Source organism: Hoplias malabaricus, chromosome 14, assembly GCF_029633855.1.
Source record: "Hoplias malabaricus isolate fHopMal1 chromosome 14, fHopMal1.hap1, whole genome shotgun sequence".
Taxonomy (NCBI): domain Eukaryota; kingdom Metazoa; phylum Chordata; class Actinopteri; order Characiformes; family Erythrinidae; genus Hoplias; species Hoplias malabaricus.
The window spans coordinates 7,867,624-7,880,525 of record NC_089813.1 but is presented as its reverse complement, the minus strand read 5'-3'; positions in this window follow the sequence as shown (position 1 = coordinate 7,880,525).

The following is a 12,902-nucleotide window of genomic DNA, read 5'->3' as shown; positions in this document are numbered from 1 at the left end:
CTAACCAAGGCCTCCTTATAATGTCCCTCTGCAATCACACTATCAGCTCTGGATCACCCTCTACTTTGTGGGCCCTGGATTAAAGATAAGGCCCATGGGAAAGCCTCAGATCACACATAGAGCCTCCATGACTCACAAATCCTGTATTCTTCAGCATCCCTCTAGCGGTCTGTCAAAAGGCCAGAAAGGTCAATAATAATATACCGTACATCCTTGTGACTTATGCCTAGAATAGTTACACAGTATTAGACCTAATATTGCGCCCAGAATGGTATTATTTCCAGAACAAGACCTCCATTGTTATATCTCCATTGTTGTTTTGTTAGCTTTTGGTTTTGACACATCATTTAAAATGTTTCTGCCACACTTTACAGGACACTTTAATCGACCAATAGAAATGGCCGAAAATTACTAAGACAACGTCTTGCTACGTTTACTTCTATTATGTAAAATGTGTTTTAATTGGCATTGCAAGGGAGTACAATGAAATTTTCGTAACCCATCTGTAGCACTGGCCACACACACACACACACACACGGGGGCCACACAGTGGTTAGGTGCTTTGTTCAAAGGCACTTCAGTCATGGATGTTAAAGGAGAAGAAGTGTTGTCTAGAAGAGTACAAAGCCCACCAGGACTGGGTTGTAAACTTGTGGAGCTGTGTTCTCTGGAGTGTTGGGGGCGTCAATCAAATACCATGAGGATGAGCTTAAGAACTCATCCAGCATCAACACCTGATCTCACTAATGCTCATGTGGCTGAATGCAATCAACTCGTCACAGCATTGTTCTACAAAGGAGGAAACACTGTTGATACCTTTGAACTGAGAATAATTTTGCTGTTACTTGCATCTCAAGACATTGCTTTAAAGTAACACAAGGTAAGAACAAGCTTTTGGGATGGGGTAGTTTCCTACCCTCCTCTCCGAAAGTTCCATAGTGCAGTTTCTGCAGTGCTGGGCCCAGACTAACCACATCAGAAGCTCTATTCTCTCTATTTCAGATCAATGGACCATCACAATGAATTTGAAGCTGGTATTTTAAGGTAAGCATTTTACATAGTAGAGTCCCTTTAAGGTGTGTCCTCTACTTGTCGTCTTCTTGGACTCTACTATGGTCAGAAGTTTCTTCCCAAATCAGTTCCTCATGCTCAAGGTATTGAGAAACACTTTGCCTTTGTTCTGCTGCGTCTCAATGGAGGCCATGGTGGCCTTCAGACTACACTGTGAGCGGCCAATCTTAAGAGCCAATCAGATTCCAGCTGACGATAACGTCAAAGAGGTGGAACCATTCTCTCCACACACTGATATGAACTGCACATGAACTCTGACCGAAATACACTCAGGAATGACCTGCTCATCTGACATTTCTTTTCTACCACTCTTCCGGGAAGGAAACGCTGTCAGCTCCCAAACACCTTCTGTCTAACAGGAGATTGGTGTGTTCTCCCTGTGTCTGTGTGGGTTTCTTCTGTGTGCTCCAATTTCCAAAAAACACGTTTGTAGGTTCATTCATTCATTGCCTGTAAGCGATTATCCAGTTCAGGGTCGCGGTGGGTCCAGAGCCTACCTGGAATCATTGGGCGCAAAGCGGGAATACACCCTGGAGGGGGCGCCAGTCCTTCACAGGGTAACACACACTCACACATTCACTCACAACTACGGACACTTTTGAGTCACCAATCCACCTACCAACGTGTGTTTTTGGACAGTGGGAAGAAACCCACACAGACACAGGGAGAACACACCACACTCCTCACAGACAGTCACCCGGAAGAAACCCACACAGACACAGAGAGAACACACCACACTCCTCACAGACAGTCACCCGGAAGTAACCCACGCAGACACAGGGAGAACACACCACACTCCTCACAGACAGTCACCCGGCTGAAACCCAGGTGTATGATGCCTTGAACTGGACTGTGTTCTTACCTCCTGTCCAATGACTCCATACTGATCAGGATAAAGCAGTTACAAAAAAATATAATGAGGATGATGAATGAATCCTCTCATTGTCAGGTCTGTCTTTAAACCTTTGGACATAAACGGTCCCTGGGCCCAGCGTGGAGAAGGGTTTTGGATCAGAATGTGTCAGAAGATGTCAGTATTACTTGCTAAAGTGCCTCTAAAGCAAGGATCACTTTACTGTAATGCAATAAAACCAACCTTGAGCTCACTGCTGAAGAGAACGAAACATAATCTGTGACTTCCATCCTTTGATCTAGACGTTAGCCTGGTGGATCTAAGAGATCTGAATCAGTAATCCTGAATTTTCTGAGCAGCCCATTTGACAAGGTGCTGGAGATGGCACTTCAACTGTCAGAGATTATATCCTACCCTTAGCTATTATTTCATATTATTTGGGATTGCCTTGATAACAGGGTGATCTTGACCTCTGAACAAAAAAAAAAAAAAACAGAAAGTGAGAGTTGACAGACGTTCCTTCTGTGGGAGAGCCTCTCATTTCAGAGGCAGCGTAGCGCGTCCCACTCGGAAAAACAGGTGACACAAAGGCAGATGGGTAATTATAGTCCGTCTTGTGGTTACACCCATCAGCAGCTTGTCTTATCTGATCATCGCACTCTTCTAGACGACTTATGAGGATTCCACTCGAGCCGAGATCCAGTTAAAACAGACACAACTCGTCTGTACGCTCCGTGCTGCTGTTAGCACTGATGTCTAGCGATGAGTGTAAATTGCCCTAATTGGTGAAGCTAGACTTAAGTGTGTCCTTTATCAACTCTTACTAATCATTTGGGGACTGAAGGATGTCCTCATTCTTCACTATGAAGTTATACCAGTCGTAAACTGAGTAACTGGTTCATATAACATTCCTGCAGCCGTGTAGCATAGTGCCTTTAAACTGTTTGATTATTTGTGGCTCTGTTTCATTACGAACCTCAGCTTCATCCTCGCTCAAGAAGGACTTTTCTGGATGTTTCATTCACTAACATCATTCCATCACATGTTTAAGGTGGTTTTGAAGCATTTCACTATGTTTCTAGTTTAAAACGACTCTGTCCCTAATATTTGGTGCAAGCATAAATCTCAAAATGTGGGAATATTCAATAAAAAATTATATATATTATATTTTATCATCATTCATTTTTCAGCTCATGTGGCTGTATACACTACGGGCCAAAGGTTTTAGGCACTGAATAATATTAGATTTAAAAATGCTGGTTGTCAACAACGCCTCACCCCCCCCCCCCAAACACACACACACACACACACACACACACCATCAGGCAAAAAATAAATAAATGAATAAAAACTTTAAAAAAATTTAAACAAATAACATTACCACAGTAAGTATATTCTGTGTGTGAGTATGTTGGTTTAACCCTTTCCAAATCTCTCCTTAAAACAGACCAGTATTATTTGAGGCTATCATACCATACCTAGTTTCATTCATTCATTTATTCATTCATTGTCTGTAAGCTCTTATCCAGTTCAGGGTCACGGTGGGTCCAGAGCCTACCTGGAATCACTGGGCACAAGGCAGGAATACACCCTGGAAGGGGCGCCAGTCCTTCACAGGACAACACACACACTCACACCTACGAACACTTTTGAGTTGCCAATCCACCTGCCAACGTGTGTTTTTGGGCCGTGGGAGGAAACCCACGCAGACACAGGGAGAACACACCACACTCCTCACAGACAGTCACCCGGAGGAAACCCACGCAGACACAGAGAGAACACACCACACTCCTCACAGACAGTCACCCGGAGGAAACCCACGCAGACACAGGGAGAACACACCACACTCCTCACAGACAGTCACCTGGAGCGGATCTCGAACCCACAACCTCCAGGACCCTTTACACATACTTTTTAGAAAATAAATCCTTTTACTTTAACTGTATTTATATTTTTGCATTCATTATATTTATACATTATTATATATTATAGAAGCACCATATAGAGAAGATATATTTATTATGTTATACACGTTGTATTTCTTTGTAAGTCAGTACCCTTACAGGAGAACCTCTGTGGTGTTATGAGGTAAGTGGGTCATTCTCAGTGCTGCGTTGTCCCTGACGTGGTGGTGGTGTGATAATGTGTGTTGCACTGGTATCAGAGGATCAGACAAAGTGTACCTGCATGGTCAATGGAGCTGATAAAATAGACAGTGAGTTCAGAATATTAAAGTGTAGGTTATTTCCATTGTATCTACTTGTAACTTCACTGGATGGTAACTACTTCCCTTTTTTTATGCTTTACTCATCCTCTGAGTCTTTCCCACTTAACACTCTTTCCGATCACCCAGTCCCCTGGGTGCTTCCTGACAAATGTCCGTGCTGCTGAAAGGCCTGTAACTGGACTGTCTGGAGGTCCTGATGGGAATCAGTCATGATAAAGCTGACAGTGAAGTGGTCAGAGGCCTATCTGGCTCTGCCCCTGCATAATTGGTCACTTTTGATGGGTTCAAGGGTCAGCACTGCCCGATTCCTGTGGATGCTCTCCACTGAGAGGTTCAGTCAGGGTACACGCTCACACACACACACACACACACACACACACACACGTGCCCTGTGTTTAACATTGTACAAGTTTACAGCCTTCGTCGGCACGCTGCTGTAACAGAGCTAGAATTCCTCTGTCCCTCATCAAAGAGACGAGAAGGTGAAAAATGAAGCTTTAAAAATGCGCTTGCTCCCAGCCCATGTGGGCACTCTCAGACTCCATTGTGTTCAGCCACTCTAGCAAACAATGAGCACGTTGGTGGGGAGAGGAAAAATGCTCTGATAAAGTATGGCTTTCATAGTTCTCTAAAGAGCATGCCCTGGCTTATTCCGAGGAAGTCTACCGTGGAAATGTATCACCATCAAGAGTCTGTCCTAACAGCAACGACTGAATGATTAATCAGTCACTAGTAGGAGCTGCTTCTTTTATTTTTAAAGTGAGGTGCTTTATTATTAAGAAGGTATATTCATAGTAGGGCTCTTATGTGGCCCACAGTTCACACCCACACTCTCATTACTAGGTGGTATATTTGTTATATTTTGACCCCACGCTCATCTTCTGTGGTAAATTTCTTCCAAAATGAAGGATATTCATTTGTAGTTTGTTTACAGTGAAATATACTGCTTTCCTGGAAAGGGTTAACAACCATGCTGCAGCATTACTGTGAGGATCTGATGACATTCAGCCACAAGAACTTTGCTGAGGTCAGGGACTGATTTCGGAGGATGTGTCTGAATCACAAACACCACTCCAACTAATCCCATGGGTATTGGATTGTGGTGAGTACAGAGAACACGGTTCCACAGCTCCACAGACTAAACACACATATCACTCGCTCTGTGTAGCTCATAGTATTTAACTCCTAGTAGCTTACACAATACAATTTGCCCAATTCAAAGCATGTCCTAATACACTTTCCTTGTTGTGTCTGTGTCACGATTCTGGGGAACTGCTCTTCTCTCTGGTTTGTTTACGTTCAGAAGCTGTCTTTTAAAGGGCGGTGGGGCGACTGTTGCCTGTACGTTGCTGAAGTTTAATTGGTACGTTTTTATTCACTGTTTGAGTTACCATAGAAACTCATTTGTCTAGTTTTGTTTCGCTTTCTGTCTGCGTTTACTTTCACGCCGTTAGCTGTCTCCCAAAATTAGAGTCTGTTCCACCTTAAGTAATCTGGAATAGCAAAAGGTAGTCAATATTATCCACATATGGAGCAGGAATAAAGCCATATCCTCATCTCTTTTATGATTTTTAACACTTGGAGGTCTCTCTGCGGTCTAAAGACCTCCAAATGTCGTGAGCAGAGAGAGAGAGAGAAAAAGCCTTCTACACCGGATGTAGACATTTTGTTTTTTTATTGCTATTTTTTTTACCAGTTTTCTGACATTAAGGCTTTGTAAAAAAACATCTGAGATGGTAAGGAAACGTCTGAATACTATAAAAGGTGTTTTTACATTAGAATTGTGCATGTCAAAAGGTTTTTATTAGTAGCATTTGTGCTAACAGGCCACAGGACAAGTTTTATAGGATGAAGGCTTATTTGGAAGCACACATCAGAATCTTTTTGTCATTTTTAAATATTCTGACTAATGCCCTGTGAGTGAATTTCTCACTAATGGTTTAGTCTTTTTATATCAAAACGACAGACTGCACCTAAAAACAAGTTGAGGTTGTGGTGGTGATGAGGTTTTAAACCGGAAATGCTCACCTGTTAATAGCTGTAACGTAGAGGGTGAACTCAGTGCATTGTGAGTAGGAGTGTGTTGTTTGACTGAATGTCGCTGGCAGTGTGTCGACAGTCAGGGTGTGATATCTGATTAAAAACATCAGAAAGAATGAGGCCTCACCTCATCGAAGACTGGAACTCGACAGAAGAGTACTTTCTCCTAGACGAATTCAGAAGAGATATTTTATTATTCACTTGAGGAAACTCATTCGTTCATTTTCTATAACTTCATCCAGTTCAGGGTCACAGTGGGTCCAGAGCTTACCCAGAATCACTAGGGGCAAGGCAGGAACACTGTCTATGACAAGTCATCACACACTCACACTCACAAATGTGGACCATTCCACGCAGTCCATCCACCTCTCAACATGTGTTTTTTTGGACTGTGGCAAATGAGAGCACCAGGAGGAATCCCATACAGATACAGGGAAAACACCGCAAACTCTTCACAACCTCAGAACCCGGAAGCTGCGTGACAGTGACATTAACTGCTGTGCCAATGTGCTGCCCACACACACACACACACACACTTACGTTGTGTAATTTTTCAGAGGTACACTAACGTCAGTGACACACCCAGAGTGGCAGGTAGCCAGGCAATCAAAGTGCCCAGAAAACAGTTTAAGGTTGTCTTTTATTAATGAGGTTTTTCAGGTACTTTACGGTACGCTCATTGACGACCCAGATGTAGATTTTAGCATTTTTATCATTTAGCAAGTTTAGCCTTTTTTAAAATGTAAAAACCTGTGTGTGCTTCTACTTCTGTTCATCACTTTCATAACCACCACATAACTTACATACCATCACTGATGGAACAGAACCGCATATCAAAAAACAAACAAACAAAAAAAACGTCTCAACTTGGAATTTAATGTAATAAAATGTACTTCCTCTATGTTATTTAACACATTTTTTTGGTCTGTCAAAAAGTCATTGTGGCATTTTGACATGGTGTTAAAAATAAATAAATAAATAAAATATTGTTCCATTTTTTTTAAATTTTCAAATTATGCTAACAATAGAAGCATTACACTTTTGTTTCAGGAGCGATGACATTTTCTTGAGTAACCAGTTACATACCAGCAGTTGAAGGGGTTAAATATTCAAGTAACCTCAATAAATCTGTTCTCATACATGAACGAGGCCAGTGATGTTAAAGTAGAATCCCTTGTTCAGCTCAGGGACTGATATCTTTTAACTGATTTTCGCTCCTGGTGACACCCTTCATTTGTCCAATTCTAGGGCTTGACCAGCTCCACCGGCTCGTCCTGTTGACCTCTGTACAGTCTTATCAGTGTGTTTATAGGATTCTGTCTTCATCCTTTAGTCTGAACATGCATACTGTCTCTCATACCAGTGTTGCCACAATTTTCTCACACACAATCTTACACACATGCCTGGAATTTAGCACCAGATCCGTCTGAGAGCTTTTAAGCATGAGCAGGTACTGAATAGTACACTGTGAGAGCATGTAGTGATATAAAACACACTATCTACTCATTAAAACTGCAACTTAAGACAGAAATCATAATAGACCGAGATGTGTGCACCTTATAAGCATTGTGTGGGAGTAATATTTGGGCAACGGAAGAACCATTGTAAGATACTCACCTGGAAATTTAGAGCTAGGAGAGGAGCTCTTGTGCCAACTAAAGAGAAGCAGCCTCAATAAATGATGCTACCACCACCATACTTCACAGATATGGAGTTCCTTATTTGATAAACCATGTTTGTTGTGTTAAACAAAACATTTTGTCTCAGGAGAGGGTTTGAGGTGACTTTAAGGTAGGGTGACCAGGACGACTGGACGACTACTGACGTGCAGACTGACCAATTAAATGTTTACAGAGAAGGTTATCGACCAATAACGGTAGCTCTACAGTCAGACCGTCCAATCAGAAGATTTTAGGCTACTTCACCACGCCCCCTTCTCACTCAAGTGAACCAATCGGAGTAGGGGAGGGCGGGACTAGTTTGTGAACGAAACTTCTCGAAGTTCTATGTAAGGTCTAGAAAAACAAAATCCCAGACGTTTGTGAAATTCAGACCGGACATTTTTTTACGTCTAAAAAAGAGGACATGTCCGGATAAAAGAGGACGTCTTGTCACCCTATTTAAGATTTCCATTTTTCATTATGCTTTATGGAGTATTGTTGTTTTATGTAAGGAATGGCCTGTACATGCCAGAAGTTCCTCCATCTTTTTAATGCTGTTCTAGGGCTCTTTGATAAGTTCTTGTCTTGCCGTTAACTTTGAAGGATTCTCCTGACCTTGGAGAGGTGTCAAACATTTGCTCAAATACCAACTGAGCAGTTAATTTAGGTTTAAATAGTTAATAAAATACACACAATCCAAAATAAAAGATGTCATTGATTTTACTCTGTTTGCGGATTTTTACAACATAGACACAGAGATCCTCAGTCCAAAACATGAGTGCACTCCAAACAAGATAACTCACCAATTCATACTTGACGAGTTTTATCTTTGAAAGTAATTGTATCACAAATAGATGTCACTCAGAGCATGAACTCCTGGCTGTAACGGATGTTAGCACCCAAAACAAAAGAAGATCCTAATTCCCACTCAGGAGGGACTGCTCTCCCTTACAAGACTCCTGTCACTCTCTAGATAAGGAGTGTATGTAAACCTGCACTAGACAGAATGGGAGGTGAACCCTGTTTATCAGGGGTTTCTTCTCTTATAATCCTTTAATGATGGAGCCAAAGTGGCTGGGACGCCATGGTAGTGAAACCTGAAAGTCCTAATCCTGTTTACACCTAAACTCAGGGCTCTAGCAACTGGCTATATCACTGAGAAATAGAGAAATTTCAGTGAAACGAACAAAGCTAATTCAGGGCTAACACACACGGGCTAGTGTGTATTGCTAGTTCAGTGGTCTGACGCTAGCTGATCTTTAGCTGATGGTGGTTTGTTTTTACATTTTAAAATGTGGATCTCAGATTGTCTCAATTCAAAAGAGAAAAATATGTTTAAATGAAGTGAGTAGGCATACAATAGGGCTAAGTCCAGTGGGACAACACTGACTGCTAGTTATATTTATCTGATGTAGCTAACGTTCATCAATAATGGGGGAATTTGGCAGTTTGGGTTCCATTTGCCACTGGTCAATCCTGATTAAAAGCACTAACTAACTTTTCTAATCTTTAAACTTTGTTTTCTGAAGGGTTGCTCATTAGCCATTAACATTCAAAATAAAAGCCCTGTAAAATAATATTTTATAAGTATACTCTTCACTTTCCCAGGAGAAACGTGCAAGAAGTAACTTTTAAAAACATATAATTTAGAAAAAACATAATTAAAACCTTGTATGTGCATTTAGTGCAGCTTTTAAGTCAACGTCAACTAAACAACTTGTACAGTTATGTTCCTTAAAAAAGGTGTTGGTTTCACAGCAGCAATTATCATATCATCGCTGTCCAAGCAAAATAGCAACTTTACAGTAGAAGGAAAAACCCTTAAGTTTCAATGGAAGTAAATGTAAAAATATTTTATTTCAAATAATTTTGGAGCATTTCTATTGGTCCATTCTTCATAAAATGTTCACACAGTGTGAAGGGCAGCTGCTGTGTTCAAATAATGTAGCAAATTAAAAATTTATAGAAATGGAGATACATGTTTTTGATTGCCATGATAAAAAAAATATGATTTTTGCCTGTTGATATTGGAAGTGTCTTATTTGAACATAGTATTTTTTCTGTAATATATATATATATATATATATGGAATAGATTTTCATGAAAAGCTGTATTGGTGGTGCAGCAGGTAGTGTCACAGTCACACAGCTCCAGGGACCTGGAGGTTGTGGGTTCGAATCCCGCTCCGGGTGACTGTCTGAGTTTAGTGTGTTCTCCCTGTGTCTGCGCGGGTTTCCTCTGGGTACTCTGGTTTCCTCCCTCAGTCCAAAAACACACGTCCGTAAGTGTGAATGTGTGAGTGTGTGTTGCCCTGTGAAGGACTGGTGCCCCCTCCAGGGTGTATTCCCGCCTTGCTCCCAATGATTCCAGGTAGGCTCTCGACCCACCGTGACCCTGAAGTGGATAAGGGTTACAGATAATGAATGAATGAATGAATGAATGAAAAGCTGTATTATTTGCAGATTTAACTCATTGCTCACTAGCAGCTCAATACAGCCACCTTTCACACACAGAGCCAACAATGTCCTGGTTACTCTCTGACAACAGAGTCCTGAGGAAATTAATTTATTATCATCATTATTATTATTTTATTACATTACCTAAATATATCTATCTATCTTGATGTCCACATGGCTGGCAGAGTGACCAGTAGGGGGCCGACAGAATACACTAAATACACTGACAGATGGACAGGAAGCTGGAGTATAGAATGAGATCTATTTTGAAATCCACTCATTAAACTAATGAAACCCCTGTCTCATTATATCCTGGACATTATAGTTAAGTAATCATATGGATTTCAATGCAAACTCTAAAAGCTAGAACCCAACGTTTGTCATATGTTCAGCATTAATAGAAACGTCCAATAACACAGTAAATTATCAGAAAAGAAACTACCACGTAAACAAGATTATATCACCTCTGCACCCGTGTGATCTCATTAGAAACGGGTGTGGACTTAATTCATATCTCTGGCGTTCTTGTAGATCTTTTCATCTGCTTTATCTTCACATGTTTGCGTGAGAGAGGAATCTGGTCAGATGTAGACAGCTGGGTGTGAGGTCAGTTTTCTTAGTGCCCCCTCATTTCAACCAATCTGACATCTCACCTGCTTCACAGAGAGAGGATGTTTCATGCATATGCTCATATTTTCCTTCCTCCTTCATATACCACCACCATGAAGTGTTCATGTATTAAAAAAGCCCTTAATATACAAATGTAGGCCAACAGTTACTTTAAAATTACCTTCCCTCTTTTCTTGAAAAATGATAATGAATATTAGAAAATCTCTCTTCACTGAGATCATTCTTCAAATTTGGGGACAGGTGAAAATCCCACAGGGCTGAGTCTGGGCTGTAGGTTGGAGGACTAATGTCTTGGGTGTCCCACAAAACTAATGACTACAAAACCTATGAAGTCATTATCCTCTCTTAAAAACGAGCACTTCCTAGAACCAATATAAAATGACCTGCAGGGCATGTAATACATATATATTCTATAAACTGTTGTCAAATTGTACCATTGTAAATGAAAGCTTTACAAGTTAAAGAATTGCCAATATGCTGAGCTTCTCAGAAAAGGACAGACACACAGAAAAGCATTCCTGAGCTGTTCTGGAGCCGGGCCAAGTGAGTGGCATTCCAGCTTGGGCCCATCCCAAACACACACCACACATACACAAATATACACATACACACAGCCTCTACATCACTGCCCTCTGCTTATCTCCACAAACCAAAACAATGTCACGCCGCAGATTGCTGTTATTAAGTGGCATGACAGTGCTGAGATGGAAATTATGCGGCTGCCCTGGTCAGGCAGCTCTTCTCGGTCTTTGCAGCTCAGTCAAAACGGTTTCAAACCTTCAACCAGGTACAACTAAAGGCTAGACACGTTTGAATCTTGGTCAATGGCTCAAAGGGACAGAATACGCTGAAATTAGAAGTTACAGTTATGTCACAATAGCCGTTGCTATGGTGATATATTGGATATATTGAATGTTATAACGTTGTAATTCAAGTGATTCGCTGATTCAACGTCATACAAATAAACATGGCATTTGGCCGAAGCTCTACTCTGTAGCGATTTAAAGTTGTAATTGCTACTTTCCCGTTCGGAGTCTTGCCCAAGGACTCATTGACATTGGTGTAGCAATGCTACACTGGAGCAAATGCTTTTTTAAGCTTTTTAGCATCTATTCCCACATAGCACACTGTGTTTACAAATATTAGTGTAATATCAATTATGGTCAAATGAGCAAAAGCATATGAGCATAACAAAAGGCAAGCAATGATAGTTGGAACCAAGCTAAACCGCATTTCTAAGCTACATCTGCATACCACCCCCCCTCCACCCCCCCACACACACTTACTTTCCATTTAGTGTGTAAGCAGCACACATTGTTTACATACTCGGCTCCGGTTTACAGTCTAATCAATCAAACTCACACAGTCAAAACCAAATGGGACATGGTGGTGGTGTCATCTTGATTAATGGGAGCCAGCAAACGGTATATTTAGGAGACAATGCGGCCATTCAGACACAGGGTTGTGATGGGGCTTTTAGTGGGCACTTCCTTTGCCCATTCATATTAGTAGTTTGCTTACACTTAGACACATAGGAACACTTAAAGAGGTCCGGTTATGCTTGAACGGCCATTAAAGAAGCTGGACGAACGGGGAGCTGCTGCTGTGTTTTAAGAGAGATACAACGTAGTGAAAGGCCTGTTCTTGACTTCAGGTCACAGAACACAATCCAGAATAATGCTGATTATTCACAAATGTTATTCTTTTTGCTTTAGGCTTGATTTTTCACCAAGGCCTGAAATGGAAATAAGACTGCATCCACTTCCACGGACACTTTGACCTCACCGTGGCCGAGCCGGCTCAAAACCACGTCCTCAGAGCTGATAATGTCATCTTAGAGTCGCGTAAAGCAAGTTGTGTTTCCTGCAGCACCTTTATCTCTTAGACAATGTACCACCCTCAGTCCAGTCTGTTAAAGACATCATGATGTTGAATCCAACCGAAGTTGAACTGGATGATAGGGG